The sequence below is a fragment of the Aedes aegypti genome, chromosome 1 (assembly GCF_002204515.2).
Source record: "Aedes aegypti strain LVP_AGWG chromosome 1, AaegL5.0 Primary Assembly, whole genome shotgun sequence".
NCBI lineage: Eukaryota > Metazoa > Arthropoda > Insecta > Diptera > Culicidae > Aedes > Aedes aegypti.
This window is the reverse complement of record NC_035107.1, coordinates 111992036-112008289: the sequence shown is the minus strand read 5'-3', so window position 1 is coordinate 112008289 and position 16254 is coordinate 111992036. Positions and strand designations below refer to the sequence as shown.

The 16254-nt window shown below is 39.8% G+C and overlaps 1 protein-coding gene across 5 annotated transcripts in view; it reads left to right on the top strand.

Annotated features, from left to right (window-relative positions):
• Nucleotides 1-16254, top strand: part of LOC5570700 (protein sidekick) — a 318723-nt gene that overhangs the window by 228482 nt on the left and 73987 nt on the right. The gene's annotated exons all lie outside the window — the stretch shown is intronic.

Sequence of the window (16254 nt, the reverse complement as noted above, 5' to 3'; positions counted from 1 at the left end):
TCCACGGTTGTCACGGAAAGGATTTTGTGCTAGTGGGAAGGGATATAACGCCACACATTCAGGCACTTTGGTAAGTGATGCGACTCATGCAACTTCAATTTAAAAACATCAAATTTCTGGTTCTTATGTTAACCACAAGTATGTTGACACCTCTGGTGCAAACCTTTCGAAGATTCACATACAAAAACAAGCAAAAAAAATGTGTTTTATTTATTATCAAATCATGTTGATGCCGACACATGTAGTGACGAAAAAATAAAAAAAATATCAATATAAAAATGTCACAATTTTAATAAAGAAAACATGAAACGAACTCACCAATTGATGGGCTGAAACAGGATTATGTGAATCTTGTCGTATGCTGATATTTTCCTGCAAACTGATCGGCCAACGCACAAACCAGACCAAAATGCCACTTCTTTAAATCTCACCAGGAAAAACAACGAACTTTTCTATCCAACCAAAGCAAACTGCAGTCCAATTCCTTGCTGGTAAATTTCTCCTAAATCATTAGCCCAAAAAATGTTGCACTCCAGTGGTTTAATTAGCGAAAATAACGTCTATAGTTTTCCGATCTAAATCATGCGATTTTTTTTCGAATTATATTACAAACAATTAAATTTTGGTATCTCAGTGAATCAATTGTCACCCAACACGCAACAACAAAGACATTGTCATCTCCTATTCTTGTTGCAACAATTTTATTCCGCAACATCAGTTTATCATCACTTGAACAGAATATGACAATGATCGATCATAACGTGCGCAGCGATTTTCTGGGCTTCGCATAGCAATTTTCGAGAACTTTCTCCGTGTTGGTAAACATTGACACATTATCGAACAGCATCAATAAAACAAATTTGGTTTTGTGTTTAAAATTACTGATTAATCGCGAGTTGAAAAGGTTGCAACAATGTTGTGCTCTGGTATTGTCATGACAATTTTGCTTTTGATTGTATTCTTATCCGCAACAGTTGGGACAAACGGCTGTGAGCAAGCTTACTTTGTTGTTTGTTTTTCGTCTGTTTTGATGACAATTTGATTCACTGATCGTGATATTTGTCCATAACTTCGTCCCAGTTGTAACGCCGGCAGTGTATTTGGTCTATAGCAGTTTGGAGAGGAGGACCAAGGAGGAAACCAAGGAAATCGAAAATGTCCGTGGTTCACAGAATTTCTCCCGAGAAAATCGGTTGTGCTACTTTACCCCGAAGGTCGGTTCCCCGAATGTCGTTTCCCTGAGCGCCAGTTCCTCGAATGCCAGTTCCCCGAATAATTCACTTCCCCGACAAGTTTATGGAACTTAAAATTGTCATAACTCTATATATTTTAGGGTGGTGGCCGTCATGGGCGTAAATAGCCATCAGATTTGAGGGGGGCTACGGCTCCTTATCATGAGAATTGAAAGTTTTACATTAGATTTAGGATTTAGATAACCTTACAATGCTTGTTTCGATAATATTTGTGAACCGATTATAGTGGAGCACTTTCATAAAAAGGTCGGTATATAAAAACTTGAATAAGGTTCAACATCGATTGATCAACTTTGTTACCAAATGTCATTTTTATGGAAATATAGTATAAAGTATAACGCTGTGACGTTTTATATTGCCAAGATGACGTATTCAACCCAATTAAATATATCTCGAATGAAATACAAAGATTTAAAATTCTGCTTTTCATCAGGATCAATCAGGAAACAAAATTACCTTTCCAATTTGATTTGAAAATTTTAGCAGAGTTCTAAAACAAGATAGAGTTTCAAATGTATCAGTTCAATTAAGGTAGGGAAAAGGTTCGGCCTTAGTGGTATAATCAAAATTTTCATAAAAACAATAGCAGTTGAAAAGAAATAAATACCACACAGTGAACCTCATTTACTATAATTTTGCTAAACAAAATTGTGTTAAAATATTTACCAAGTTTTAGTTATAATAGTTTGAAACTTGATTGTCTTCGCTGGCCGAAATACAAAATATCGACACTTTTACGACAGACATACTTTATATCAGCCATAAACTTATGTTTACAGAAAAATACACACAAAATTTTCATCAAAAAATTGCCCAAAACAAGAATAGTTGTAATATACCAAAAAAACAGTTTTTCGCAAAACTAAGTGGAAATGTGAAAAATGTTGGCCACTTTTTTCGCACAATCAGGCAAATTTCGCTAAACTTTAAGATAAAATGTGGATTCGAGCTAATTTGTGAATTTCGCCGCCCCACTATGGGCCAAAAATTACACTCCAGAGCATTCTTATGATAGGCCTAGAAACGCCTAGAAGGACGTTTGTCATAAAGCAGTTTCATACAAGAACAGGTAGCATTTTAAAGAAGGCATATAATTCTCATTATGCCAAAAGTCCATTATGTCAAACGTCCATATGCGAAACGTCTTTATGTGAAACTAGTGGTCCCGGAAAACTTCGTCTTGCCATCAAGTAGGCTGTTGAAAAACTCCATGTGACGTCCCATACAAAATGACAGTTCTATTCACTCTCAGTTTTTCGACTTTCTCGGTGTATATAGAGTTTTTTAACATACAAACACGTCGGAACACTTTAAGAATCTAACTGTGAAAGAATCAGGTAAATCCATTGACTCGTTCCCAAGTTATTTCGTGACATACAAACACGATTGTATTTTTATTTATATAGATGTCCCATCACCCCGAAAAATGCATGAGCTCATTCTTAAAAACAATCAGTTTTTATACAGGCGATTGACATAGATGTAAGTAAAGGTCGCCTAACAAACGGCTGTTTCATTGGGCTTGGTAAAGTAAAGAATCTGAGCCAAGAAAAATTTAAGAATATTGTGTGATGTTGCATGCACAAATTCTAATATTAGTGTGACTAACAGAAAATCGTTTGCAGTTTCTAGATTTGTTCAAACTTTAACTTCTAGGTTTGTTCTAAAGAAACAAAGAGTAACATGGTCTTATTACCTTATCAATGTAAGAACTTCAGAAAATGGGTGTCAATCTAACATTTTAAAACATTGTTGCGACATCCCCGACTTTATTCGGTTCGATGTTGTTTTTGTACGAATCCGCCGCTATCTTACTATACATAAAGAAATTTCAAAGTTCACAGTTTTGTTGTCACATTTGAATGCAACTGCTTCGCTATCGTTTACTTACCAGCAGTTCATATCTGTTCCCGACGTCTCAGAGACAAATTTCTCGAATGGCTCATAAATTTGAAAATACAGTATTTACAATTTCGCGAAAAAAAGAATACAAAATAATATTTGCTTGCTGCATCATTGTTTATTTTTGAAAAACATTTCTTTTTGTAAAACATTTTTTTTTGTAAACTTTAGGAGTATTGTTAATGGATCAAATCAGTTCTGCTAAATCTAAAACGTGTTTCAATGAATTTCAATATTGGGAAAGGCCAAAAAGTAAACAATATGGCAATATGTGACGTTTTAAAACTATATATTTCTATTGCCTGTCATTGAACGCGTTCAGTATCATAAGGGCACTAATTTCAACTATATTGTTATTTCTTTTCCATTTTTTTTCGGGGGTGTCAAGCCCATGAATCAGGGGGGCCAGGCCCCCCCTGGCCCAACCCTATTTACGCCAATGGTGGCCGTACTGGTCATCTTATATGCACCCTTCTTTATTTGATTGATGGTTCTTACGAGTTTTACCGTCCTCAGCATTTTTGGCAAGATTTTCCTAGCCGAGAATGACCAAACTCTTTTGATCGCCTCTCGTTCTTTCTATTCACCATCCTGCCACTGAAAACTATTTGAGTGCCTATTTGAACTACTCCACTTTTCGGGAAAACGGGTCATTCGGGGAAATGGGTCATTCAGAGAACTGACGTTCGGGGAACCGAATTCGGGGAAACGACATTCGGGGAAAAGTAACACAATCGAGAAAATCTACCTAGGTTCATTCCAGAAATGACGGGGTTGGTGGTCTGATGGCTACCGCTTCTGCTTCACAAGCAGAAGGTCATGGGTTCAATCCCAGGCCCGTCCCTTTCCTCGTACTTTGTAGTTGTATATCTCTCACTTGCTTCTATCTTCCAATCTAAATCTATCACACTCAAACTATTCGTTCATAGCAAACGCTAGAACCAGAGACGGACAAGAAACCGTTTCCCCTAACGCTTCCATTCTTCCACGCGCATGCCTTTCCTTACGCCTGATACATAGGCCTATTAGGCAGTCTGCTTACCACAAAAGCAAACCTCTCTGCCATGCCTTTTCCCCCAATCCATACACTCCGCATGAACTGGCGTAGATGCAGTCGGACTCCACGGTCTACAGTGGGCTAGTATAAGTGCAACATCATTTCCTCCCCCTTCCCCACATTGGTCTGCATTCTGACGTGGCAGGCACCATTATAGCCTAAAAATAGAAGCTCTCCAGCACTTATACACTGAGGGTGTCTGTTAGTCCCAAACAGTCATTCGGTTGATTCCTTGTGTAAGTGCAGCTGATCTGGCTATACTGGAGTAGCTTCCACGGGTGGCCAATCGCTCAAGCTCAAGCTAGGTTCATTCCAGAATTTTTTATAAGAAAAGCTTAATGATTTTTTCAGAAAATTCTGCGAGAATAGCTCCGTTTGTTCATGTGGATTTCTTCGTGAATTCTCCCACGTTTCCCCGTTTCCCCAATTACCCCTGCAGTTTTTCAAAATATTTTAAAAGTTTATCTACGAAATCTTCTAAAACTTCCTCGAAAGTCCAGAAGTTTTTTCAGGGGGTTTTGTTCGTCAACGATGACCTTAAACTTACACAGTTTTACTTTAGGATTTTCTTTAGAAATACATCAAGGTCATTCCTCTGGAGACATTTCTGAAAGACATCCAAAAAAAATCAAGACTTACTTCAGAAAATCTCATAGAATTAGTGGAGGAATTTCTGGAGAAATTATTGATTGAATTTTAGAGGATATTCTTACCAGAAATCTTAGAGAATGTCCCGGGTAAATCTATAGATGAGTTCTTGGATACATTTTTGGAAGAATTAGGACTTTCTTGAAAAAAATTCGAAGAATTTTTGGAGGAACTTTTAATGGTTTCCGAAATAATCCTTGGAGATATTCCATTTTTGTGATGCTCCATGAAAAAATTCAGGTTGAATTCTTGAGGTATCCTATACAAAATTCTTGGAGAAATTCCCTAGGAATATTCGTGGAGAAATTCCTTGAGAAATAGTACCTAAAGTATACCTTTAGTAATTTCCAAAGTAATATCTGAACAAACTTGAAATTATTTCTGATCAAATTTCTAGAGAAGATCATGAAAAAACAAATACAGTGATACGAGCAGTAATACTTTAAATAATGTCACGAGGAATTATAAAAACCAAGTCTTAGGTTTTGGAGAAATATCTGATCTGATGGTATAAAGAATCAAACTCTTGTTTCCTGCCTCCTATAAGGTTTCGTTTTATTTTATTGCTTCCTGTTTGGTCCACAGGGTTGAACTTTTCTTTTGTTTTACTGTGCACAAAATATTTGCCAACAATTGTCCCATGGTCACCCATGGTTGCGAACGTAGACGCGCCTCTGATTGTGATGATATTTGAAGTTTTAATGTAAAACATTGCTAAAAGTGCATTAATTTATAGTGGAAATTTTTAGTTTTTGAGCTACAATATTCCCCTTGCTTTTCTGAGCCATAAAGTATTGTTTTGAGTGCCGCCCAACATATATGCAAAAAATAGTGAAATTGAACAACTGAGAAGTAGGCTTCGTCTTAATGTGGACGGAATTAATTTTTAAATAATTAGGCTTCGAAGCAGGCTCGGCTCCAGTAGAGACGTAATTCCAGAAAGAAGAAGAAGAGTATGCGTAATTTGTTTTCTGTGGTAGCCTCGAAATTCAACATGTTGAGTGCTAACAACTTGAAAAACTCATTCTATAACTTAATATCAAGTTGGCGTCAAATTCCAAGATGGCCAGATATATTTCATTTAAATTAATTTCAAATTTAAATTAATTAGAAACTAATTTCTTAGTTGTACAAACATGATATTTACATTGATTGCACTCGCCATATGCGTAGAACATGATTTAGAAAATCGTTCATTTTATTGGGTAAATACCAATGAGAATATATACCGAGGTGTGGAAAAGACATTTAGTGTGCTTGACATCCGTGTACGATACAAAATGTTTCACAACTACTTTTTTCTCTTTACTAATACATAGCGATTGCTTCTTCTTCCACACCTTGGTATATATGCTCATTGGGTAAATACCATTGCTCACCTAGTTTCTGTAGCCGAAATTACTCAGTTTTTTTCTCAGCTTTCTGATAGTTATCTCAGAATTCAAAACAAGTGATGTACCAATGGTGAAAAAACTGAGTTTCTAGCAAAATTCAAGATGGTGGCCAAATTTAAAATGGCCGCCAATATTTTTGAAACTTCAAATGAAATCTATATCTTTCCTCTACACGATGCCAAAAAGTTACCTGTTCTAAAGGAAATGTGAGACATATTACGCCAACTGTTTAGCTAGCTGGCGTATGAGGGGTCTATCAATTTAAGTAAACCAAAACGACCTCCCTCTAGTTTTAGCATATACTTGCGATCAGTGACATAAAATTGGAATTCTAACGATTTGTGCCGTTGGTTTTAGCGAGAATTGCTCATACATTTTTTTTATAGTATTAGTATTGTATAGTATTTTATAGTATTCAATATAAAATTTTGATAATGATTCTGAAGCTCCCTCTCTGGTATAGTACTAATGAGTTACATAGTACATCCAATGTTGAAACATTGCAAGAAATTTCAATCAATAATTTTAGACAAGAATCGTTGCCACGATAAATGCATTATATGTCTAGGTTAAGTTAATTGGAACCATTTTATTCTCTTATAAGCAGGTGAAATCAACTCACCTGTAAAAAATCTGAAATGCTACGGCAAATGAAATTTAATATGTCGTTTAAAAAATTTTAATGAAAGCTTAATTTGGTTTTACCAAATTAGGATGGTAGTGTTGTATAAAACAGGACACCTAGATATAAGAAATGAATGTTAAGTTCAAATTGATACTTATAAAGAAATAAAAAAAAAAACTTAAAATTAAATATTTATGTTTGCTTAAAAATATAATTACCTAAAAATTATTACGAAGCAAATAATTTATTTTGAAACATCTACACACTTTTATGACGAAGATAACGCAAATTCAAACCTTTGCAGAGTACTAGTGTACTTTATTTTGATTACGATTGTCGTATATCCTTGTCAAAGGTATTGTTGAACTTGTTGTGTTACTTTTGCATAAGTGTGTGCTAGTAATAGCATTACGGTTCCAAAGTACCATACATGTCGATATGATAAGGAAAACTTGATTTAGTGCATATGGCAGAAAACCGACGCCAGTAAGACATCATCGTATAATGAATCATAATACCGAATAAAACATTTGAGGCAGAGCGATCTTGTCGTTTCTTGGTAAAAATAGTCTATGATGGAACCGCCAACCTCAAAAACGCAACGAATTATTTGTTTACAATCAATTTCAACAAATTGGGACATGCGGCACATAAGGCCATTTCTGTACATTCGAGTGCATGTATCGATCATCTTGAAGCAGTTGTTTGCTTTGAAAGTGCACATTTCAGTCATAAGTTACCTTTCAATATCGCATAATATTGAAAATCGTGGAAGTCAAATTTCCTTCGAAACAAAATCAACTTCAGAATTTTTTATGATCTACATAAACATCATGCCGTAAAGCAAACAAACAGTACCCATCATCCAACTAGTTTATGTAGATCTACACATATGATAGTCGGATACCGAAGCGACGACGTGACGCGTTTGTTTTCTTTGTTCAGACATCATATACCCCTAGCATAAACAAATCCGACCACAGACTTTGTTGAGGAAATTTATGGTTATGATCCAACGTTTAAAATCTTATGGCAAATAATCACAATCTTCCTTTTCGCGCACGTGATTGCCCGTTTATAAATTGAGCGATAAATCCACTGCACACACGTTTCTAACCGAGTTTCCTTTCCCCTAGAAGGCTCGAAGCACGATCTTGCGTGAAAAGAGGCCTAATTGAGGAGAACTCCCAAACACTCTCAACACAACATGTTGTTCTCATTCTTTTCACTGTGCCCGGCTTGGCTCTGTCGGTTCGTCACTAGGGAGTGATACGAAACTTCATTTATTCCGATAAAAACTGCCGCAAACGTGCCACAAATTGCATGCTTTCGGGCGCTACACAATCTCATTGTCTATCTCCTGGTCCTCGTTTGGCCTCGTCTGCCTTTTAAATACTCCACAACACCGGAGGTACAGACAATCACGTGCTTGGTATCTATTTTGGTGATGGTTCCTTCAGTTAGTCGTCTCCCCTTAGCCTTTCTTTTCCTCCCATAACATAACATAAATAAAGCTTCTGCAATTCGTCTGCTTATATAACACTAGGCGACAAAATCTAATTATAATCTGTTCATATTTTTGTGGAGATTTTACTTTTTTGTCCCACATCAACTAAATACTCTTCTCACCGGAACCCATGCTTAGATTGGGTTTAATAGACTTCGATTATTTCATACTCACCCTCAAAATTTTTATGTTACGTGATTTTCCGAAAAAAAAATGTTTTCTCACAAAGTTTAATATTTTCAAGGGAATTGACATCTTCTTAAACTATAAATCTTAACTTTGTCCTTCAAAATCTAAGCACGGATTTTATTGAATACACTAAATTGCCATTAGTTTTTTTTTGATAATGTTATTTTATTCACAAAATTTTGCATTATTATGGGGATTCCACAATTTTTTTCTACAACTGTAGATTTCATCTGCTCCTTGATTTTGTTGGACGAAAATTGCTAAGCTTTAATCGGCTAACCCTCCCAATCCACTTTCAACTATTCGAAAGCGTTCAAAATGATTCTTCATTCACAAAATTCACATATTTCCATGGAATTACAGTTAGTTGCTCTAAAACTATTGATTTTAGTTCTGCCATCTAAAAACTTGCCATGACTTATTTTATGAAAGGGCATCGCTTCGCTTGATAACACTCTTTATTATTCTTCTATCTTCTATCTTCTGTCTTATATTTAAATAAAAATGGAATGGTGTTTGTATGTCACGAAACGGATTTTTACAGTTCTTTTACAGTTGCATACAACAAGGGATGTGACGTGTTTGTACGTAGCGAAAGTCTGGGAAATACATCGGTCGTTGCCTGATGTAATCGGGGAAAGGGGAAGCCTGATATGGAATTTATTACTAATGGAACGTGTGTGTACGTCCTCCTTCCGGGTGTCCTGGTGTCGCTAGGGAAATATCGGTGTCTAAAGATAAATTACCTACTGGGGCGATTTGTTTGCTTATGCTTCAAGGGGAGAAAGCATCGAGCTAATATACGAGGGGGTGAGAGGTTTATTTCCAAATTTCTGCTGGGTTACTGAGAACCAAACCTATTAGCTCGTCTTAGAATCCATAGAAAAACAAACGTCTCAAATTCCTAGTAATTTAACAAAGGTCATCTGTCCTTCAAAATTATCCAAAAATAGCCCAGTAAATTCTAACCCAACTATACTCGTTAGTTGGAATCCACACGAGGCAAATACCCTGCAAGAATCTAACTATCTCCGACATGCAAAAAGATAATCGAAACAATTTCAGTTTCATTTCGTATCTCCCCACCGGGTGTCAGTTATAAGCGAGTCTGCAATCTCGGCGCATTTGCAGCGAGCAGAAATTGACGATTTATCACCACCAAAGGACGGTTCTTATACCAAGAGTTGCCTACCAAAACGAGCAATGCCGTGTATGTTCATGCCATTTTCGCTGCGCTTTCACACTGACATTAATTAGTCGCGAAGTTTTTCCGGTGTCCCACAGCTAATCTGCCCACGGTCGAAATCTAGACTTCTCGCGAATTTCGTTGGTGTGGTACGTAGCCGACTTACTTGTTCTGGGTAGTGGAAAAGTCAGTCGTGAAAAGATACCAGTTCGGGGACCAATAATATTGATTGCGTGGAAAACAAGACTGTAAGTATGGAGAAGCGCCAGTGTTGCATCATATTCTGAGTTTTGGACAGTGTTGCATTTGTGATACCATAGTTATGATTATGGTAGCCCTTTAGGAATACATGACATGAAATGGTAGAGGATGACTTCCGGTAGACTGTTGCCCCGACGACCTTACAATAAGATCTTAAAGTTAAAGAATTTGGCATCGTAATAATCGTCTTCATCGAAACTTCGAAAGTTTTAACACATTTTCATGTGAACTTTCTAGATTTTAATCCGCTTTTCAAAATTCTCAAATACGTGATACTACTAGGACTGATCTCCAGCGGTTCCCTAAATCGATGGCATTCGAAAAACAAGTCAGAATTCTCTTTGTCGTCCATGCTAGAAGTGGTCCTGAGTTTCACCTGCCGTACAAGATACATATATCGCATGTAGCAAAAGTAGCCTAGGCAAACTGATTCTCCTAGCTGACTTGAATAGTGTTACAGGGGATCAGCCTTGGCAGGGCTAATCCTCTGCAACTGACTATTGGTCTGCAATTATAGCATAATATGAGTGACAACCATAGTTAGTACATTCCACCACTCGCCATCCGCACACATTCACACATTCTCTGGATTATATTGTCCTGGGACGTGTCCCCTCCGCTTGTATCAAGCATGCGATCTCACACAACAACAAAACGTGGGCAATCGCACACGACATGCTTCGCTGTTTCCTCCACACCAGCACAATTGGGGCACGCAGGAGATTCTGAGTGTCCGAACCTATGCAGGTACAGTCTATAGCAACTATGTCCTGACGGAAACTGTTTCAGGTGGAAGTTCACTTCCCCATGGTTTCTTTCATACCAATCTGACACATTGAGTATTAGCCGATGAGTCCATCTACCCTTAGTAGAGTTATCCCATTCCTGCTGACAACTTTTGAGCGTTGCCTCTTTACACGTGTCGCGGACTCCTCCGGTACCTCTTTGGTTGAAGCATTGAACATCTTCCTTGATGATGAGCCCGATGGGCGTCATCCCGGCTATGCACACGGCCTCTTTAGATACCGTTCGGTATGCGCTTGCTACTCTTAAGCACATGATCCTGTACGTTCTAAGCGCTTTTGATCAGGTTGTTCCTCCATACCTCATTATGGATAGAGCCACGCCTGCCAGGGGCTTTCGTTTGCTTGCAATTACAGCAGAGGTGTTAGACATCACCCTCGAAAGCACCGCTATAGCCGTAGATGCCTTTTTACATGCATATTCAACGTGGCCAGCGAAGCTGAGCTGTTCATCGATCATTACCCCAAGATGCCTAAGGGATCACTTAGACTCTATGGTGCTATCATCTACCGAGACAAGTGCCCTTTACTCTTATGACGGGCCGATTCCAGTTTCCTAGACCTCATTCATTCCTCAACTATGGAGATAGAGTGCGCTGCTGCCAACTCTACTTCTTCCTTCGATTCGCCATAGACACCCTAGGGTGATGACGTAGCCAATAATCTTAACATCTGTTGGAAGGGGCAGCCTCAGTACGTCATCGTACATCGCATTCCATAATTGGGCCCAGGATTGAACCTTGTGGTACTTCTGCATTAATTAGAACGCTTTTCTGCCCCTCCTTTGTCTCATACAGTAGAATCCTATCAAAATAGCTACCACTGCGTCACGCAATTTACCAATTACCATGAACAGAACAGAATCCGCAACCCTGACAATCTCTACGACGCTGGATCCTCTTTGACTCCTCGTCGGTTTCATAGATCAATGTTTCGTTCTCTAAGTAAATCTTCAAGATTTTACATAGCTGGTTTGATAAATATCCGGATGACTTCTACTGTAGACCTGCTTTTCTGAAATTCGAATTGCATAATCGTTCAATCGATCTGGGAAGATGCCTTAATTGATACACTGGCTCTGGTGACTTGTTCACCTTTATGGTATTTGCTATTGAGATAAAATCCTCGTTGGCACCACGAGCTTCATCTACATAAGCATCAATCACCATCTCATCGGCACGTTTTGCAGGTACAGATCTTCGTTGATACATTTCGCCTTACTTGGGCACCTTTCCGGTGGTGTCGCTGGACCCCTGATCTTTACCATAACGATTACGGCAGCCTGATGGATTCTGCCTTGCCTTGTCGTTGATGGATTTCCCTGCTTTCTGCAATAGATACAGGTGATACTTATGTTGGCGATAGCTCTGTTCAACTTTGTGAGGGCTTCATATAGCCTCTCAGATTAGTAAGACGGAGTAGTAGCAGTAGTAGCAGAACAACGGACAGGACATGGATTACGAATTGGATACGTCGAATAACAGTCGTGGGCTGGCAGTGTACTCTACTGTTCCCTGAGTAAAGAAGGGTGACACCAACTTGAAACGGCGAATAGGACTATGAGGAGACTACCTACGTCCTGATAAACGTGTACGTTGGTGTACGTTCGAAACTCGTCACCAACTTCGGTGAGTAGTAGGCTCAGAAGAATCCGGCTCTGAACACAACCCCCACGAAGGACTGTGTCAACCCTAGCATGGCCTCACTGCTTGCATAGATAACCATGGGATCACGAGAGGTGACTAGCCGCCGTCCACAAATTACGTAACGCTCTAGGGAAGGAAGGGAGTCAAAAAATTACAATTTTAGCGTTACGTCATTAATGGAAGCTGCCCTATATACAACGATCGAATATCTGTGTAAAGTTCTGCAAAGCTACTTTCAAAACCAGGGTTGGGAAAAAATCTGAAATTCACTCTACAGTAGCCAAACAAAGCCAATCACAGTCAGCGAAGCCAGTGAAACTCACGCATATCGCTGCTGTAGGCAAAATGCCTTGAAAATTGCAAAACACCCGTTGCTAAGGGCAACCCAAAATTACTGTAGAAAAATGTTCTATTTCCCGCTGCATTTCCCGCATTTAGAGCCTTCAATGACACTCATGATTTAGAAAATTCGTGCACCCAAAAGAGGCTACTTGATGAGATTCACGTTTTTGAACTACTGTACTGGGAGAGCCACGTGATTTTCGCGAAAATTCAAGCCTACTACTATTACCATTCCCAGCACTGTTCAGAACTAGGTACTGGTTTACGACACAGGCCAGGGATGGATGTCAACGAAAGCAACGGCGGGCGTTTCACAGGGAACCATACTTGGTCCAACACTGTGGAATATGATGTACGATGGAGTGCTAACTTTGACACTGCCGAATGACGTCGAGATCGTCGGGTTCGTAGACGACGTCGTTTTTGAGATATCTGGTGAGACTGCTAAGGAGGTGGAGATGCTGACGGCGTTATTGCTAGACATCATTGAGTCGTGGATGACTGGAGTCAAGCTGCAGTTGGCTTATCACAAAACGAAGGTGCTGCTGGTCAGCAACTGCAAGGTGGTTCATCAGTTCGAGATCAACGTCGGACGACACGCTCTCTAAAGCACCTTGAAGTAATGGTCGACGACAGACACAACAGCCACGTAGACTATGCCTGAGAAAAGGCAGCGAAAGCTGTTTACACCATAGCTAGGATCATGCCCAACATTGAAGGACAAAAAAGCAGTACGAGGCGTCTTCTGGCGACCGTATTATCGTCTATATTGAGATACGGAGTTGCGGCTTTTGGAAACCAAACGTAACCGAGAGAAGCTGGCAGGTACGTTCCGGCTCATGGCTATACGAGTGGCGAGTGCCTACCGCACTATGTCGTCAGAGACAGTATGCGTTATCGCCGGAATGATCTGCATCACTCTGGCTGACTGAGAGGATATAGCATACTACCAGCAAAGGGACACAAGGAATGTGAGGAATACCATCACAATGGATGCAATGGCCATGTGGCGGCAGGAGTGGAATAACTTGGAGAAAGGAAGATGAACCTACAGGATCATTCCTAACGTGTTGGTATGGACTACTAGAAAACATGGAGAAGTTAGTTTCTTCCTGACCCAGTTTTTGTCAGGCCATGGATGCTTCCGGAAATATCTGCATAGATTCGGACACGCAGAGTCTCCACATTCGAGGTGACCCCGGAGCAAGTTATATTCGACTGCCCTCGAATCAGGGATATACGAAGCGCGATGATGTCAGAAACCGCAAGCCTCCCAAATCCGGACAACATCGTGCAGAACATGTACCAGCATGAAAGCACATGGAATGCGCTGATTATGTCGTCACTGCAAAGGAGCGTGAAGCCACAGAGCTCCGGGCCGCGATCGGAGTAGGCTAGATACTCCGTTGGAGATTAGATCGAGTAGAGCGGGCGTAACGTAGTATCGGTAATGAATCGTCGGGGCGCCCGCAAACCGAAAGTCATCCTCCAACCGAGTCAAAGTATGCTAAGTCCACCACCGCTAGCTGAGTAATTCGCAAAATAGCACCGGCAAAAAGGTCGTCGGGGCATCTGTGAACCGGAAGTTTCCCTCCACCGGAATCACAGTACCTATCTCGGAATCTGCCCGGGTAGCATCAGTTTGGGAGATCTTCAACCGCCAATTGGGCAAAACAAGTCGTAGAGACACCGTAGAAATGTCGTAGTGATCAACGTTTTTGACGACATTAAGCTCCATCAAAGAACTAGCAGAACACCTAGAGGCTGAGGCTGACGAAGTGCATGAGCACAGCCCTCCCTCGATGGAGTTGCGTGATGTAGTCCGGGGCAGATCCAGGCACAGGAGCAGTAGGGAGAGTTTTTTAGTTGTTAACCACGCCTAAAGTGAGTCCCACACCATGCCAACACCCAACAGGCCAGGCTTGTGAAGCTTTTTTGTACCCTACTATAAATAAAAAGAAATAACTAAAAAAAGATTGGTAAGACGTCAGCCACATTCAACTGCCCAAGCATTCAAATTTCTCGGAAAGATGACTGGCCGCCGGTTGTTAGGCTAATCTGTTATCATATCCAGCAACTTATTGAAACATTCAAAGGTCCAACAAGTAAAATCCTTTGATCTTGGAAAAAAAAAACTTTATGCTCGACACATTTTTTTTTTTTGGAAAGGTAATCTTCGCACCGTTCATGGTAGTGCTTTCCCTTCATCTGTTACACAGTCATTATTACTCGCTGGGACACGATATGAATCCGCAATAATTGTTATGCAACACTTCGACTCTGTCATGGATTGGCTATTATGTGGCATTACAATGTTTGAGGTTTTGGTACATCACATTTGTATTATCTTTAATAATGTGATTTATTTGACATCGTCTGCTTATACGCCAGATATTTTGGGCCACATGTAGCGTGATCACCGAGTTCGTTGTTTTCGCATATTAAGAATCTAGGTGGCGGCTTATAACTTTGAGCAATGTGACCATCTTTCCGACATATCCTGCAAAGTTTTGCTTTTTTTCGTGTAAGATGAGCGAATTTCTTGCACCTAAAATAAATTACCGATTGCTAAGACAAAACTACCAAGGGATCCTGTAACTTACAGACCCAGATTGCTGCAATATACTGCTATAAAAGCTCTTGGAAATGATTGCCCTTTACAGGCTGACGCATTGAACAGAGAGCGTGAGAAGTATTGCGATTCGTCTAGCCAATAATCGAGATCCTAGAAAAGGCGGAAAAGATGGAAATGATGACTAAAGTCAAGCTGCTTTAAGATATCATAAAGCTGAAGTTGGCTAACTATTGTTGAGCGATTTAGAGGGTTGAGATCAACAACGCAACTCCTTTGAAGCGTGCACTTCAGCAACTAGGAGTTTTGGTCATCGCCAACGTCGATTTTGCCTGCGACAAGGCTGCAAGGTGATCAAAAGGTGGAAGTAGCGCTACGACGAACATCCCAATTTACAAATGCAAACAATTATAAAAAAAAACTATCAGTTAGGACATGACGGCAGGAAAACTCAACATCTTGCGGTAAAAGTTTAACGTGAACTCTGAAAGCTTGCTGACCTTACCGAGATTTTGAAATCTTAGCAAGGTTTTTGCAGGAAAGTCAGTATTAAAATTTAAGTGTCTATCGGCGGCTGCAATTTTTTCGCCTAAACGCATCCACTTCCACGTCTCAATCATTTTCCATTTAACTCTGCATCAAAAGCACGTAATTCATAATGCCTTGGGCGGCGGGATCTATTATACGATGATCAACTAATGATGAACGGATGGTCGAACCAATCATACCGGGCGCATTCAAGACGGAGCATCGATAATGACGAGACAGCGGCGATGATGATGAATGCGGCCTAGTTTTGGTTTTATGGTGATCCGCTGTGGTCATACTACCAAGCTTCCATTGTAACAAAGGTTGATTGTATTTATTTG